The sequence below is a fragment of the Lutra lutra genome, chromosome 4 (assembly GCF_902655055.1).
Source record: "Lutra lutra chromosome 4, mLutLut1.2, whole genome shotgun sequence".
Classification (NCBI taxonomy): Eukaryota; Metazoa; Chordata; class Mammalia; order Carnivora; family Mustelidae; genus Lutra; species Lutra lutra.
In genome coordinates, this window is record NC_062281.1 from 103,447,296 (window position 1) to 103,465,559 (window position 18,264).

Consider the following 18,264-nt stretch of genomic DNA (forward strand, 5'->3'; position numbering starts at 1 on the left):
GACGTTTTTATTTTTTTATTTTTGTTTAAGAATTTATTTATTTATTTGACAGAGAGAGAGAGATCACTAGTAGGCAGAGGCAGGCGGGGCGGGGGGGAGCAGGCTCCCCACTGAACAGAGAGCCTGATGTGGGACTCGATCCCAGGACCCTGAGATCATGACCTGAGCCGAAAACAGAGGCTTAACCCACTGAGTCACCCAGGAGCCCATGACTTTTTTTTTTTTTTAAAGATTTTATTTATTTGACAGAGAGATCACAAGCAGGCAGAGAGGCAGGCAGAGAGAGAGGAGGAAGCAGGCTCCCTGCTGAGCAGAGAGCCCGATGCGGGGCTCGATCCCAGGACTCTGAGATCATGACCTGAGCCGAAGGCAGCGGCTTAACCCACTGAGCCACCCAGGCGCCCCAGCCCATGACTTTTTTAAATACAAAGTTTGTCTTGCTCTCCTACTTAAAACCTTTTAGAAGCTTCCTATTTCTCTTAGGATAATGTCTGAGATCCTTAGCATGTCCAACAGGGCCTTTGCATGATGTGGTTCCCACAATCTTTCTAGCTTGTTCTTCTGCCACAGGCCCTCATTCACTGGGCCAGTTACACTAGCCTTCTCTCTTCTCTGAAGATGCCAAGCTCTCTTATGTCTCAGAGTATTCATACACATAGTTCCTTCTATAACATTCTCCATGACCTAATCCCACCTCCACACATTTCTTACTGTGTGACAGGAGCTATACCCTGGGAACACCTCTCTTCCCTTGAGAAGTTCAGTTTAATAAGAGACATGCATATATGCAAATTCACCACTTTACAATAAATGCAATAGAAGTATGGCCACAGGGAAGAAATATTTATCTATCTCTGAAAGTTAAGAGAGGGCACTTAAATAGAAGAACCAACATGTCTTAAAGACAGAGGAAAGGGGGGCACCTGGGTGGTTCAGTGGGTTAAAGCCTCTGTCTTCAGCTCAGGTCATGATCCCATGGTCCTGAGATCCAGCCCCACATCGGGCTCTCTAGAGAGCTCAGCAGGGAGCTTGCTTCCCCCCCCACCCCCGCCTGTCTCTGCCTACCTGTGATCTCTGTCAAATAAATAAATAAATCTTTAAAAAAAAAAAAAAGAGGCAAGGACATGAGGAAATACAAGAAATTTGGTACTATTAGAGAGTTATAGCAAGAAGGTGGCAGGAGGCACCTTGGATGCTTTGTTAAGGGGCTTGAAGTTTGTCCAAAATGCAAAGAGTGTGTCCTTTATGAAGAGTTTTATGGACAGGCATGAATAGTGCTATCAAATTGATAGCAGTTTGAGAAAAAGGCCTGGATAAATGAAGGTGAAGGCAAAATGTCAAGTAGGAGAATACTATAATAGTCCCAGCAAATGACGATGGCAACTGAATAAAGGAAAAGGTAGTGGGAATAGGGAAGGTGGGTTGAAGATGTATTTAAGAGGTAAAATTGATAGGACTTGGTGACTGAACAAAACAGGTAAATTCCTTGTCCTTACAAAGTTTGCATTCTAGAATGGAAGACAGATAATGTCCAATAAACAAATGCATACATGATATGATCCCTTGTAGTATTACAGGCTGTGAAAGGAAACAGAGCAGAGTAAAATCATAACAAATGAAGGTGAGAATATGTTATAGAGTGGTCCCTATGAGGAGGTCACATTTGAACAGAAATGAGCCATGTGAATATTTGAAGAAAGACTATTCAAGGAGAGAAAATTATAGGTGCAAATGTCCAGAGATGGGATATGTTTGAAGAACAATAATAAGACTACTATGGCTAAAGCAGAGAAAAAGGGGAGAGTGGAAAGAGATAAAGTTGGAATATAGCAAGAGGTCAGATAATGAATGCCTCATACATAATGGAAAGAACTTTGGTTTTTTTTTTTTTAAAGATTTGTTTGTTTTATTTATTAATGAGAGAGAGAGAGAGAGAGAGAGAGAGAGCAAGCACGAGCAGATGGAGAAGCAGACTCCCCACTGAGTAGGGAGTCTGATGCGGGGCTTGATCCCAGGACCCTGAGATCATGACCTGAGCTGAAGTTAGATGCTTACCTGACTGAGCCACCCAGGCGCCCTGGATTTTATTTTAGTGTAATGAAAATCACTGGAAGGTTTTGAACAGGGGAGTGGCATATTCTAACTTCCACTGTAAAAGGATCACTCCCAATACACTATTGTGAGGGAAGTGTGGAAGCTGGGTAGCCAGTTAGGAAGGGATCTAGGTGAAAGATGATGGTGGTTTGGGCTAGAGTAGAAGTGATCAAGGTGGTGAGAACTGGTCAGAACTGGGATATGTTTTGAAGGCAGAACTGATGTAATATGTTGATGAATTGAATGATGGTAGAGAAGAACCAACAATGATCCCAACATTTCTGGCTTGAGCATCAGGATGAATCATAGAGCCAATTACTGAGATGGAGAAGAGTGAGGGGACTTAGGTTTGATAAATGCAAGAATTGTTTTAGACATGTTTAGTTTGGAATACTGTTAGATGTTCAGGTAGCTAGTAGAGACAGGAGTCTGGAATTGAGGGGAGAGGTTGAGCCTGCAGATATAATTTTCAGAATCATTAGCATATAGATGACATTTAAGGTGCTAGAATTAGTTAAGATTTTCTATGATGAATGTAAGCAAAAACTGAGTGGAAGTCCAAGGATGGAACTAGAATACTCCAATACTTAAAGGATGAGAAGAGAAAGATGAGCCAACAAAGAAACTAAGAAGGAGTGGCTAATGAGATGAGAAGTAAATCAATAGAGGATGGAAGCCAGGTAATGGTAGATTTTCAAGAAAGAGGAAATGATCAACTGGCCAAGCTACTCTTGGGTCAAGTAAGTTGAGAACTGGATTTGGCAATACGAAGGTTATTGGTGACCTTGATAAGAGAAGTCTCAGAAGAGTGATAGGGATAAAAGGCTCATAAAACATTTTCTGTATCTGGGGCGCCTGGGTGGCTCAGCAGGTTAAAGCCTCTGCCTTTGGCTCAGGTCATGATCCCAGGGTCCTGGGATCGAGCCCCACATCGGGCACTCTGCTCAGCAGGGAGCCTGGTTCCCCCTCTCTCTCTCTGCCTGTCTCTCTGCCTACTTGTGATCTGTCAAATAAATAAAATCTTAAAAAAATTTTTTTCTGTATCATAAAGGTTAAGATACAGTAGAAGGAAAGAAAAGAAAGAGAGAAAGAAAGAAAGAGAAAGAAAGAAAAGAGAGAGAGAAGTACCACCATATAAAGGCAATGGAGAAGTAGTGCGGTAGCGGAACAGACATGCTATCAAGGGAGAAGTTTTGTTTTTGTTAAGAAGGGAGGGAAAATTGGTGATGTAGGAGAGAGGGGAAAATAAGTGCAGAGTCAAAGTTCTTGAGCAGGTGAGTTCTCTAGACACTTGGATATTTACGCATAGAGATCAAGAAAGAGATGGAGAGGGGCGCCTGGGTGGCTCAGTGTGTTAAGCCTCTGCCATCAGCTCAGGTCGTGATCTCAAGGTCCTGGGATCGAGCCCCGCATCGGGCTCTCTGCTCGGCGGAGAGCCTGCTTCCCTTCCTCTCTCTCTGCCTGCCTCTCTGCCTACTTGTGATCGCTCTCTGTCAAATAAATAAATAAAAATCTTTAAAAAAAAAAAAAAGAAAAGAAAAAAGAAAGAAGTGGAGAGGGGCGCCTGGGTGACTCAGTGGGTTAAAGCCTCTGCCTTCAGCTCAGGTCATGATCCCAGGGTCCTGGGATCGAGCCCCAGGTCGGGCTCTCTGCTCAGCAGGGAGCCTGCTTACCCCTCTCTCTCTCTGCCTGCCTCTCTGCCTACTTGTGATCGATCTGTCAAATAAACAAAATCTTAAAAAAAAAAAGAGGTGGAGACTGGAAATATAATTTTGAAATGATTAACATATATGAAAGGGACAAATGTCAGAGTGAATAAGTTGTTTGGGGAGAGTAAAAAAACTGAACCCAAAGACAGAACCCTGAGGTATCAACAAATTTAAGGGAAGAAGGGGAGAAGATCCATTAAGGAATACTGAGAAGGAATGTCCTCTTATTTACCAGCTATTTTTTTTTTTTAAGATTTTATTTGACAGAGAAAAACACAGCGAGAGCGGGAACACGAGCATGAGCAGGAGGAGTGGGAGAGGGAGAAATGGGCTCTGCACTGAGCAGGGAGCCCGAAGCGTGACTCAATCCCAGGACCCGGGGATCATGACTTGAGCCTAAGGCAGACGCTCAACAACTGAGACACCCAGGTGCACCTTGCCAGCTATTTTTATGCTCATGGTACATGGCACATTGTTCCATCTCTCAAGCCTGGATTCATACCCATCTCTCATAGCACTTTATGCAAATCTTTATTAGCATTTATTTCACTGCATTTAGATTATATGTAGTCTTCCATCAGCCTGTTGTTTCCCTCTGCCAAAAACTTTATTCATCTTTTTATGTACAACTCTTAACATAATGCATAGTAGGTGCTAAATAAATGATGCACGAAGCAGGGGGAAGTTAATCCACAAATAGAATGTGTACTATGTAAGCATTAGAAAGTGTCAATATGCATTTTATGACTTTCTAAAAGAAATATACATGTTGGAAAGAATTCATCAGTGAAGCCATCTGGAGTTTTCTTTGTAGAAAGATTTTAAATTATGAATTCAATTTCTTTAAAATATAAAATACAGAATTTTCTATTTATTATTGTTTAGTTTTATTTCTCAAGAAAATTTTCCATTTAATCTACATCGTCAAATTTATTGGTAAAAAGTTGCTTATGGGGCACCTGAGTGGCTCAGTGGGTTAAGTCTCTGCCTTCAGATCAGGTCATGGTCCCAGGGTCCTGGGATCCAGCCCTGCATCAGGCTGTCTGCTCTGCGAGGGGCCTGCTTCCCCCTCTCTGCCTACTTGTGATCTGTCAAATAAATAAGTAAAATCTTAAAAAAAAAAATTGCTTATAATATCCTCATTTTTATTGTCTATGGGGCCTGTACTAATAATCCCCTTTTTATTGCTGATATTAGTAATATGCTTTTTGCACTCTTCCTTGATTGGTCTTGCTAGGAGTTGATTATCTTTTTAGTCCTTTTGAAGATTAATACGTTTTGGCTTTGTTGATTGTTGATTAATGAGCATTGGCTCTTCTATATCTGCTTTCTAGTTTATTGATTTCTGATTTTATCTTTATTTCCTTTTTAAGCTTCCTTTGCATAAATTTGCTGTTTCTTTCTCTAAATTTCCCTGTGAGCTCTAAATCCTGTGGGTAGTTCTATAGCCAAAGCAGCACATTAGTGGAATCCCAAGTCTCAAAGGAATGAGCCTGATTTACCAGCCCATGATGCTCAGTCTTTAGCTAAGAATGAATGGCCTCAGTTGTGAACATATTGGTGGATCCAGGTCAGTAGGTGGGGCCACAATTAACTGTTTTGCATAAAAGAGAATGGCCTCAGTTTTGAACATATTGGTGGATCCAGGTCAGTAGTTGGGGCCACAATTAACTGTTTTGCATAAAAGGGAATCCAGTGGCCCATTTTCAGAATCACCACAATTCAACTCCTTTGCTCCAAAGATCTATTTCTTCATTCAAGGGGCGCCGTAGTGACTCAGTCGGTTAAGTGGTCGACTCTTGATTTCAGCTTAGGTCATGATCTCAGGGTCCTAGGATTGAGCGTAGGGCCCTGCGTTTCGCATCCAGTGGGAAGTCTGCTTGAGAATTTCTCTCCCTCTTTCTGTCCCCCATCCCTCCCCCTGCTTGCACTCTCTCAAATAAATAAATAATCTTAAAAAAAAAAAATCATTTCTTGGGATGCATGGGTGGCTCAGTTGGTTAAGCGTCTGCCTTTGGCTCAGGTCATGATCCCAGGGTCCTGGGATCCAGTTCTGCATCAGGCTCCTTGCTCAGCAGAGAGCCTGCTTCTCTCTCTCCCTCTGCCTGCTGCTCTCCCTGCTTGTGCTCTCTCTGTCAAATGGATACATAAAATCTTTTTTTTTAAGATTTTTTATTTATTTGACAGAGAGATCACAGGTAGGCAGCGAGACAGGCAGAGAGAGAGGAGGAAGCAGGCTCCCTGCTGAGCAGAGAGCCCGATGTGGGGCTCGATCCCAGGACCCTGGGATCATGACCTGAGCCGAAGGCAGAGGCTTTAACCCACTGAGCCACCCAGGCGCTCCCGATAAATAAAATCTTAAAAAAAAAAAAAATCATTATTTCTCCATTCAGGTTTGGGGAGAAGCTCTTCCATGGTTCCCACGTGGCCTCTCTTCCTGAAGGGAAAGATAGAATAGGAAGGTTAGTGTGATGGACTACAGCAATTGAGGCCATTTGATTTAATGTGTATGACACATCCTGAATAATACACAATTTTTCCAGAATATTTCCCTTGAGTGGCACTTTACCTGTGCCTTTAGAAAGTCGTTCTAGCTCTCTATAATGTCAGCTTTTTCTAGATGGTAATGGTATGACCAGTGGAACCGAAACCATGGACATGGGTACACTCTTACCCCTCTTTTACCATGAAGCATGGGGCCCTGGTTGGATGCTATGTTACACCTGTGTAACAGAATCCTGTTCTGTCTGTAGATCAGCCATTCCATAGGCCTAATATAGTAATGTTGGGTAAGGACCTGTGGGTGGAAAGAATAACCCATACCCAGAATAGCTATCCATCTCTGTAAAAATGAACCACTGGCTCCTCCAAGATGGAAGGGATCCAATGTAGTCAACCTATCACCAACTAGCCAGTCGGTCTCCTTGAGTAATGGTGCCATATTAGGGGCTCAGCATTGGTCTCTGTTGCTGACAGGTTGGACATTAAGACATCAATAGCTATCACCCTTGGAAATTTGGAGTCCATGCTTTTGGGACCTGTACATAATCTCCATCCCTGCCACTATGGCCACTCCATTTATGTGCCTGTATTAGTTTCTTACGGGTGTCTTAACAAAGTGCCACACATTTGGTGATTTAAACAGCAGATACTTATGGTCTTACGGTTCTGGAAGCTAGAAGTCTGAGCTCAAGGTGTCAGCAGGCTTGGTTCCTTTTGAGGGCTATGAAAGAAAATCTCTCCCCTAGCTTCTGGTGGTTTGCCGGCAATCTTTGGCATTCTTTGGCTTCTACTACATCACATTGATCTCTGTTATTGCTGTTGTTGTTGTTTTTTAAATATTTTATTTATTTGAGAGAGAATGAATGAGAGAGAGCATGGGAGAGGAGAAGGTCAGAGGGAGAAGCAGACTCCCCAAGGAGCTGGGAGCCCGATGCGGGACTCGATCCTGGAAGTCTGGGATCATGACCTGAGCCAAAGGCAGTAGCTCAACCAACTGAGCCACCCAGGCGCCCCTGATCTCTGTTTTTATCTTCACATGGCATTCTCTGTGTGTGTGTCTGTCTTCACATGGCTGTCTGCTTATGAGAACACACTTGAATTAGAGGACCACCATACTTCGGTATGACCTTAAATCAAAGTTCTTTATGACCCCAGTAGGAAAAATACATGGGCCCAGTAACCAAGGAATGGATGCAGGAACGGCCCCATTTACTTTTACTGTCAATGATCCACTAGAAGGATACCCACATTTGTCATAATCTGGGATCTATAGGGCTGGTGATACTGGTCGATGAAAGGACTGCACTTCTATTAAGAGACACAAGGGTCCCTTTGAACTTCAAGCTATGACTGCTGCACTTTGAAGTCCTGTATGATGTCATTTTAACTAATTACATCTGCAACAACCCTATTTCCAAATAAGGTCACATTTTAAGGTACTGGGGGTTAGAAATTCAACATGAAAATCTGAGAGAGGGATAACAGTGCCTATCACACAATCATGCTGGTTCCAAGGTGGCCAATGATTAAGACTGGTAATGACAAATGGATGATTCATTTTGTCTACTTGATTGCTTAGTTTAGTGCCTCTTCCCTGGTAGATGCAAGATTTCATAAAAAAAACTTCACACTTCATGCCAACTCCTGTATATTCATCCATATGACTCTATTTCAGATCTCCTTATCTTTGATCTTCTAGTCCTTTTCCTTCCAGGTCCTCTACTAGGTTCCCTACCAGGCAACTGACACCTGCCCAACAATCTATATATATTCTTACTTTCGTCTGCTTGTCCTTATACACAAAGCAGATGATCAGGGATGATCCTTGTAACTCTACCAACTGGGAAGATTTTCCCTCTTTGCTGTTTTTCAAAGACTCTCAAGAATGTGACTATAATACAGCCACTATCTAATTTTGGTTTGCTCCCACATACTAAGCTGACTCATCCATAAACCAAACTTAGGCTTTACCCTTCTTCCTTCAGCTGTTCATGGCGTTGGTGCAGCTGTGGTGGGTTACATGGGGATCTGGGCTACCTGAGCATGCATCTTACAAGTGCCCCAATTGTGCTTGATCTCCATCCCATATGTACCATTTCCATCTTACAACAGATGCTGCTGGGTCCATCTGAACCAACAGAATTCAGTCCATAACAAGTGGTTCTGGACACATGGTTACTTGGTATACTATGGTTAAGTGTTCTGTCTCCACCAAGGCTCAGTATCTAGTTCTCACTAGTAGCTGGTTCTTAAAATGTGTATAATTCTCTGTTGTGGATGGCATGGCCTTGCTCCAAAGTCCTAAGGACTACACTGTGATTTTCTCACTAGGGCTTACTATAAGCTCTGTCTTAGCTTGGGCTGGCATAACAAAATATCATAGACTGGATGGCTGAAACAACAAAAAATTACTTTCTCACAGTTCTGGAGGCCAGAGGTCTGAGATCAGGATGCCAGCATGATCAGGATCTGGTGAAAGCTCTTTTCCTGACTCGTAGACTGATACACCTTCTCACTGTGTCCTTTGTCATTTTAAAACAAGGTTCACCTGTCCTCCAGTTTCCAGTAACATGTTCCTTATTTCTATCTGATATTTCACCAGAATTGTCCTTAATGTCCGTATTTCTAGCATGTACTTTAAAATTCTTCCAACTCCACCCATTACCCAGTTTCAAACCTGCTTCCACATTTTTAGTTTTTTGTTTCAGCTGTATTCCCCTGCTGGCGTCAAGATCTTTATTAGCCAGGGATCTCCAGAGAAATAAAACCATTATATAGACATAGGTATAAGTATAGCTATAGATTAGATAGCTATAGCAATTGAGGTTTGTTTTTTTTTTTAAGATTTTTATTTATTTATTTATGTGACAGATCACAAGTAGGCAGAGAGGCAGGCAGAGAGAGAGAGGGAAGCAGGCTCCCTGCTGAGCAGAGTGCCCGATGCGGGACTTGATCCCAGGACCCTGGGATCATGACCTGAGCTGAAGGCAGAGGCTTTAACCCACTGAGCCACCCAGGTGCCCTATAGCAATTGAGTTATTATAAGGAATTGACTCACATGATTATGGAGGCTGAGAGGTCCCAAGATCTGCAGTAATCAAGCTGGAGACCCAGGTGAGCTATGTGTAGTTCCAGTCTGAACCAAAGGCCTGAGAACTAGGAGGGCCAATGATGTAAGTTCCAGTATGAAAGTTGGCAGGTTCAAGATCCAAGAAGAGCTGATGTTTCAGTCCAAGCCTGAAGGAGTTCTCTTTTAGTCAGTCTTTTTGTTCTATTCACATCTTCAATTGATTGAATGAGGCCCACTTACATTAAGGCTGGCAATCTGCTTTACTCATTCTATCAATCCAGTATTTATCTGATCCAGAAACACGCCCACAAACATACCCAGAATAATGTTTGACCAAATACCTGGGTACCCCATGGCCCTGTCAAGTTGACATAAAATTAACTATCACAAGCTCCAAACTTCTTCTCCCACTGTTAACACCTCCAAGATTTTACAGAAATACATGGCCAAAGGGGCACAGATGCTTGTACTATAGCCTGAAGTTTACCTGCTCTGGGATCCAAGGCTGGAAAACCTTCACTGTCACCTGGTAAATGTGCTATAGTAGTATTCCTAAGTGTGGTATACTGCTCCAGAATATAAACATACCAAGCCCTGTGCATTCTTCTTTGTGGTAGGGGATGTAAGATGTAACGATTTGTCTTTGACTTTGGAGGGCGATACTGATACACTTCTGACCAGCTGACCCTTAAAAACATAACTAAAGTGGCAAGCCCTTGAATCTTTAGAGCATTTTTCTTCTACTCTCTGAAGCATGGGTCTTACCAATGCCTCCAGCACTCGAGCCACCCCTTGCTTGTGCCATCTGAGCAGCACAATGTCACTGATGCAGTGGGTCAAAGTGATACTCTGAGATGGCCAGGAGGATCAGATTTCTTTGGGTTTTATTATGACAGAAGGCAGAGCTAACCAAAACTGTACGTGAAAAGTTATCTGTCCCACATGTATGTGAATCCTTTCTGATGCTCTCTCCTAACCAGAATGGAAGATAATTCATTGAATAAATCACTGGCCACATGTCATGTCCTGATGCCTTATTATTCTGCTCCAGCAATAAGACCGTATTAAGCATAGCATGTGCACTAGGGTTCTTATCTGCTGAAGCCTCTGGTAGTCTACAGCCATTCTCCGCAATCTACCTACTTTCTGCAGGGGACACACAGGCTAATTAAATGGAGATATGACAGGGACCATCTTTCATTCCCCCCCATTCTTTAGGTCTTTTATGGTAGCACTAATTTCCACCACGCCCCCCAGGATGTGATATTTTTGTTCGTTTTTTAATTTACTATGTTGGCCAGGGTGGAAGGTCATTTTCAGATGCTCCCACTGACAGCTCTCCCTTCACACACGTCAAGGATTTAACATTGGTATTACTGCAGCCACTAGGTGTATCAATTCCAATTATATACTCGGGAACTGGAGAAATGACCACTGGGTGGGTCCACAGACACAATGACCTACTTACTGTAAGCTAGACTTAACTCAGAACCCCATTTACTACCGGTCCCCAAATGCCTCCATTCTAACAAGACGCCGTGATAATGCTTGGGTCTCAAGATACTGTCAACTCATACCGTGAGTCTCAAATTTTCTGGTTACTCCTCTTCCCCACTGTGTAATCACTGAAGTAAATAGCTACAGGTATCTTTGGGAAAGGACCAGAGAATCATTACATTTATACTTGCTGCACTGAAGCAAGATCTGCCATCTCTAAGTCAATGATTTCCAGATCTAAAAAGTGGCTCAGATCTGGACACTGAGCAAGGGATAATGATTTTTGGGTGAAATCACCCTCAATATTCTGCTCTTCCATTTTGGCCCTTTTTGGGTTATAGATGTTAATAGTCTTCCCATCTATTTCACCCTTACAGATGTCAAGCTCTACATCCATCTACACAACTCCCTAGGAGTTTGGCTGCCACTCGTCAGATGTTGCTGGTCTTTATAATTGTGGCCTCCTGGCTTCTAGTGGTTAAGTGTCACCATCTGGCCTCTACTAATTGGGGAAGGGGAATTTTTTCCCCAGTTATTAATGAACCATAACTCTGTGACTACTATTATTAGCTCAGGACTGCAGAGAACTTCTTGGTGGTGTTGCCCCTTATCAGGCCTTCTTGTGTTATCTTCTGGGCTCTCCTATGAAACATAACCCTTTGATGGAACTTCTGGCCTCACACATATCCATTCCAGCATGTCCACTTCCCCCAGTCTTTTAATTCATCCTTCTACCATATAAGCCCGGGCAACCCTAACATTTCTACTTTGCACAGCATTGGCCATCACTTTCTTTAGGTTTCTAAGACACCCCAACAGTGAGTTGTTTTATCCCTAGAAGTTCTTGCCAGGGTGTTAAGTCCTGACTCAAGAAAGTGCTCCTAAGTCAATAAATTCTTGATTATCTATGTCTAATATTCCAGCTCCCATGATCAAGTTAGCTTAAAACTCAATTGCAGGGTACTTCGCTGACTTTTTTGTGTATGCTAGCTAATTCTTACAGCTCCTTTGTATATGATCTCTTTTCTCCTTTATCGGGTCAGGCATGTTTTCAGCTGGGTTATGCTAGGATTTGACTCTAGTTATTAGCATGGCAGCCAGGGGAAAAGGAATGGCTCTGCAGTGTCTTTCAACTTGGGGAATTACTAGTTCTTACTATGAAGAGGTAGCCCACCTCTGCAAGCTTTGAAAGTTCACGAGGGTCTGCAGAGCTAACATCCTTACAGTTGTACATACAGATGTCCCATACCTTGTTTTAGGTTTCCTCAACCAGGGCCCTAACCTGCTTTGGCCACACATTTTAATGTCTCTGGGACTCTGTGCCTCTAACGTGTCCTGAGTCTGTGGCATAGCTGTTTCAGCTCTTCCACAGCAGGAAATAAAAGCCTCTTTGTAAATTACTAAAAGAGGTTCTCTGTCTCTCATACTTGGTCAGTAACCAAGGGGGACCTTTGCTTTTTCCTTATCCCTCCTGAGTGTTAATACAACTTAGCAGTGACCAGCCAACTCCACTGTCCACGAAGGTATTGCCCACCCTCACCCCCATATATTTCAAATGCCTGAAATTGTATTCTTCTCTTTCTCCTCCATTGGGATGCTTTCCCAGGTCACTGCTGATGAAATCTTTAGTAGCTGGGTTACCACCTTGTGCTGGGACTACCCATGCCCCAATACTACTCAGGATAATACTCTCTCCGCCCACCAGCTAGTGAGCGAACTGGTCCTGAAACCTCATTTTATTATCTAGCTTTTGTTTTCGGTTTTTGAGTTGTTGTTTTTGTGTTTTGAGCCTTTCCTGGCACCACTTGTGTTAGTTTGGATCCTCTCAGCAGTTGCAAGGTGGGATCTGGCATGTGTATTAATTAGCTAGGGCTGCCATAACAAACTATCAAGGACTGGGTGCCTTAAACAACAGAAATTTATTTCTTACAGTTCTGGAGCCTAGAAGTCCAAGATCAAGAGGTGAACAGGTTTGGCTTCTTCTGAGGCCTATCCCTTGGCTTGCAGATGGCCATGTTCTTGCTGTGTCCTCACACAGCCCTTCCTCTGCACCATACCCCGAGTGTCTCTGTGAGTCCAGTTTCCTCTTCTTATAAGGATACCAGTCAGATTGAACTAGGGTTCACCCTAAGAGTTTCATTTTAACTTCACGGCCTCTTTAAAGGACCTATTTTCAAATACAGTCACATTCTGAGTTATTGGGTGGTTAGGGTTTCAACATATGAACTTTGGGGAGAACACAATTTGGCCTACAATGACATGCAGAAGATTTCTTAGAAAAAATGTCTATGAAAGACTAAAGGGGAGGGAGGAGGAGAAGGTGGGAAAGTGTGTAAACTGTGATATAGTTCTGAAGGAGAGTAGAAAGAAAGGACAGAGTAGGCAGCGTCTCAAACTGCATCGCAGTTCTAAGAATTTCAGCTAGTATGCCACAAGCCATTGCTGCCCATTAGACGAGTCCCAAATAGTCCAACAATGAAGCTGCATTAGTACCCCTGCCATGCTCAGTCAGGTAGGCCAGGTACTGGCCAATTAGTATTTCTTAAGAGGCCTGCAAAAATCCAAGCTAGCTGAATCTCTCAATAACCTTGGTGAAATATATTTGCTTATTTTAAAACTTCGTATAAGGAATAGAATAAATGACTTCATTTTATAATGACTATAAAAAAAATCATAAGGTGAAGCAGCCAAATCTAAAATGTCTCTTTATATAAATAACAAATTATAGCTACTAGAGATAAAAGTAGATAGATATATTTGGGGAACATGATATCTAGGAAGAGCAAAGGGACCTAGATTATAGATTGATTTGAAATCACTTACAAAATTCTCCACATAAGTTTATTTTTTGCCATGCACCCAGGAATGTCTGACACAAGGTAATAATGCAAGACAATCATTAACAAATCTGAGTATTTTCAATATTTGTTGGGGTATTAACTTTATCAAACTATTTCATTTACTTGCAGTGGAATGACAAGGCTTCTAATCTATCGATACTTAATTGTAATATATTAAGACCTCTGTGTTTCATCTCTTAAGATGATTATAGCAGCTTTCAATTAGGGGGTCATTTTTCTTTCTTTGAAAAAATGTGCAGGGGCGCCTGGGTGGCTCAGTGGGTTAAGCCGCTGCCTTCGGCTCGGGTCATGATCTCAGGGTCCTGGGATCGAGTCCCGCATCGGGCTCTCTGCTCAGCGGGGAGCCTGCTTCCCTTCCTCTCTCTCTGCCAGCCTCTCTGCCTACTTGCGATCTCTGTCTGTCAAATAAATAGATAAAATCTTAAAAAAAAAAAATGAAAAAATGTGCAAAGAAGTACCAAAATATTTGAGAGCTCTCATTTTGTGGGTGAATGCGGAACTTTTTAAAAAAAATATTTTTAGTTTTTTTTTTTTAATGACTTTCTTTTCTCCACCATTTGCGGAACTTTAATTAATGTCCAAGTGATCTGCATTTGTCCAGGAAGAAATAGTCCTTCTCATCTCTCAGTATGTCACCTAAAAAAGTTGTGACCAACAAACTTTTGTCAAGTTTATAAAAATAACCCAAACCAACCAACCAAATAACCAAACTCCACCTAGGAAATAAAAAAAAAAGAAAAGAAAGAAAGAAAGAAAGAAAGAAAGAAAGAAAGAAAGAAAGAAAGAAAGAAAGAAAGAAAGAAAATATTAGTGTTAAATTTTACGAGTGGCAATTTGAAATACTGAATTTTCTTTATTTACTCTAATTCTCCAACTGACACATATATTAATCTCTATGCAACTAATATGTTTACAGCAATTGATCAATAATTGTTTATTTACTCAACAAACATTCTAGAGCATCTACTATGTGCAATGTGCTAGGCTGAGTAAGACATGGTACTGTTCCTCAAAGAACTCACATTTCAATTACTGTCTTTTTTTATTTTTAAAGGTTTTTTAATTTACTTATTTGAGAGAGAGAGAGAGAGAGAGAGAGAGAATGAGAGTAGAGAGGTCAGCAGGAGAAGCAGACTCCCCACCGAGCAAGGAGCCTGATGCGCCACTCGATCCCGGGACTCGAGGATCATGACCGGAGCAGAAGGCAGTTGCTTAACCAACTGAGCCACCCAGGCACCCTCAATTACTGTCCTTTTACGTATTTATTTTTATTACAGTAAAATACACATAAAATTTGCCATTTTTACTATGTTTAAATGCACAGTTCAGTGACATCAAGTTCATTCACACTGTTGTGCAACCATCACACACAATCCATCCTCAGAACTTTCTCATCATCCTGCGCTGAAGTTCTGTACCTATTAAACAGTAATTCCTGGGGGCGCCCGAGTGGCTCAGTGAGTTAAAGCCTCTGCCTTCGGCTCAGGTCATGATCCCAGGGTCCTGGGATCGAGCCCCACATCGGGCTCTCTGCTGTGCGGGGGGCCTGCTACCTCCTCTCTCTCCCTCTGCCTGCCTCTCTGCCTACTTGTGATCTCTGTCTGTCAAATAAATAAATAAAATCTTTAAAAAAATAAAAAAATAAACAGTAATTCCTCTGCCCCTTCCTCCCCTGTCTCCGGTAACCACTAGTCTACTTTCTGTCTCTAATGAATTTGACTATTCTCGATACCTTATATAAGTAGAATAATATAATATTTGTCCTTTCACGTCTGGCTTATTTCGCTTAGCATAATGTCTTCAATCTCCATCCTAGTTGTAGCATGTGTCAGAATTTCATTCCTTTTTAAGGCTAAAATAATATTCGGTTCTAGGTATATAGCACATTTTGTTTCTTCTCAATTACTTTAAAGTAGCTAATGTCTCATTTCATTTCTTTCAAAGAGATAGCATTAGGCTTGTAAAATTACTTTAAGCTTGTGTCTGTAGTCTCACAGTAGCTCCCCAGATGCCAGTTTCCTGCTTTTGCTGCCACCAAAGTACAAGGTGCTCTCTCTCATGGTTTTAGTTTTCTAAACAATTCCTGACCCTCTGTCATTTCTCTTTATAAGTCGTCTGGACAGTTACACACACATTCAGGTGTCTTTTTTTTTTTTTTTTTAAGATTTTATTTATTTATTTGTCAGAGAGCAAGAGCGAGCACAGGCAGACAGAATGTCAGGCAGAGGCAGAGGGAGAAGCAGGCTCCCTGACGAGCAAGGAGCCCGATGTGGGACTCGATCCCAGGACGCTGGGATCATGACCTGAGCCGAAGGCAGCTGCTTAACCAACTGAGCCACCCAGGCGTCCCTCAGGTGTCTTTTTTAAAGTAGCATTTTCTAGTTTATATATAGTCAGAAACATTTACAAATCAGGCAATTTCAGGAATGTAAAGAATTCAGTTTGGGGATCAGTTCTTACTGATTTCTTCACTTGGGTGAAGATACTTAATTGTATCTCCAGTCCACCCGGCACATTCTGCCACAGTTCATTTTGCTCCAGGACCAATGTGCCTAGCTCCACAGTACGTTTTAGATACCTTTCTCAGTTTCTGAATGTAGCTCATTCTCTCATGTTTTAACACATTCATTTCTCTTTTGTCTTCTGTGGCTCCTTTCATCATTTTTGTCAGAGGGACACTTGGTTCAACTTTTTAATGAAACATTTATTGAATTGATCATGGGGAAGAAATGATATACTAGGTGCTGGATTTTTAATGCCATGACAATCCATTTTCTTGGGAGAAAGTTAAGATTTCCCTTATTAACCACCATCAGCTACCAGCTCCCCTTCATTTATGATATATGGGGCACAAACACATTTACCCAGAGGAGATTCCACTTCAAGTGATTTCGTGAGACATTCACCACGATACCTGGTATTAGTCGGGGCTGCAGAGCACCTTGCATCCCTGAGTGTTCAGAAAATATTATTATGCTCAAGTAGCTACATAGGCTTAAATGTAATACCTACGTAGGTACACAGTTACTATACATTAATTTCAAAATAACTTTGAAAGAGCAGGAACAATGAATTTAACTGGCATTTTTCTCTTTCTTTCTTTCTTTCTTTTTTTTTTTTTTTTTTTTTGACAGAGTGAGAGATCACAAGTAGGCAGAGCAGCAGGCAGAGATAGAGAGGGAAGCAGGCTCCCTGCTGAGCAGAGCACCCGGTGCAGGGGTGGATCCCAGGACCCTGAGATCAGGACCTGAGCGGAAGGCTGGGGCTTTAACCCACTGAACCACGCAGGCGCCCCTTAACTGGCATTTTTCAGCAGAAAGGCCACATTAGTAGACCGGAAACCTAAAGCATACTGTTCTTTTCTCAGAAATCTAACAGATTCCTGAGGATTGCTACTTGGAGCTTCTCGGTTTCTTTAGTGTCAAACATCTGATTGGCTAGGGACCACAAAACGATATTCCTGCTGAATTTAGGAACGTAGGACATAAATGATGGGAAAAACAGATCTCAATACCCGAAAGGAGTATTTCTACATTCCCCCCACGACTGAAATGCTTTGGTCATTCACAAACCTAATCTAGGACCAAATACGAACTTTTCTTGAGAGATACAGGGCCGCCTGGAGAAGTTAAGACTTGACCAGTGGCATCACATTGGCTGGAATGGAACCCTGGCGTTTCCCTTTCAGTCAGTAATACACTGCCCATCAAATGGCTTAACTGGCTCTCTTTCCCGAACAGATAGTTCATTTATAGCCTTTCTCTGAAGCTGTGAAATTGCTCTCCTAGCTTTAGGGAAGGGAAGCAGGGAGCACGAAGCACAAAAAGGCGGCACCGTGAGCTAAATTCTCCATGAATAACAGAAAAAGCAGTGAGCCGTACGAATCCCGGATCCAAGGCTCTGCGAGAGCAGATCTAAAACCAGTACCGGGAAGGGCGCGGGGAGGAGCGGGGAGGGCAAGGAGTAGAAGGAAGCGCTGGTAAAATTACCTTGACCAGGTGGCAACTTGGAGACTTCTTCCCTGACTAAAACGCACCAACTTTCCTCAAACGGACCACGCGATAGGCAGGCTAGTCAGAAGCGAATGGACTCGCCCACAGCGCTTCGCTTCACCTCCCACGGCGAATCCTGGAGCTCTCCACCCAGAGCCTTGAAGAAGACCGCGCCAGAGCCGGAAGAGCCCGGAATTCCGCGAAAGGCTGGGCGGGTACATGGCGCGGAGAAAAACGAGACCAACGTACTTTAGGGAGGATTACTGGAGCCGGCAAGGAGCCTGTCAAACCAGAGTTCCGGCACCCAACTCTCCGTACAAGGTCTTCCGATTGCCAGTCTTAGGGCGGTTCACACCTCCCCAATAAAAAGAACTCTTTCCACAAACCTCCGGTTCCGAGCGCCCCTAGCAACCATCCGCGATTTAAAGCGGAAGGACAGCCCTCGTCCCGCCTTCCCTGAAACCAACCGGGGCCTGGCGGGGAGGCACGTTGACCCAATCACCTCGGCGGGAACTAAGACCAACCAATAGGAGACAGGT

At 42.7% G+C, this 18,264-nt stretch overlaps 1 long non-coding RNA gene across 2 annotated transcripts; it reads right to left on the reverse strand.

Moving 5' to 3' along the window:
* Nucleotides 1-6,142: 6,142 nt before the first annotated feature.
* Nucleotides 6,143-18,138, reverse strand: LOC125097860 (uncharacterized). 2 transcript variants are annotated; one of them, XR_007126640.1, is made up of 3 exons: nt 16,598-18,138; nt 9,364-9,542; nt 6,143-6,240 (listed from the first exon to the last, which is right to left on the reverse strand). It is a non-coding gene; the product is annotated as an uncharacterized LOC125097860 (long non-coding RNA). The 2 variants fall into 2 exon arrangements; XR_007126641.1 differs by lacking the exons at nt 6,143-6,240; nt 9,364-9,542 and adding an exon at nt 14,169-14,449.
* Nucleotides 18,139-18,264: the final 126 nt, after the last annotated feature.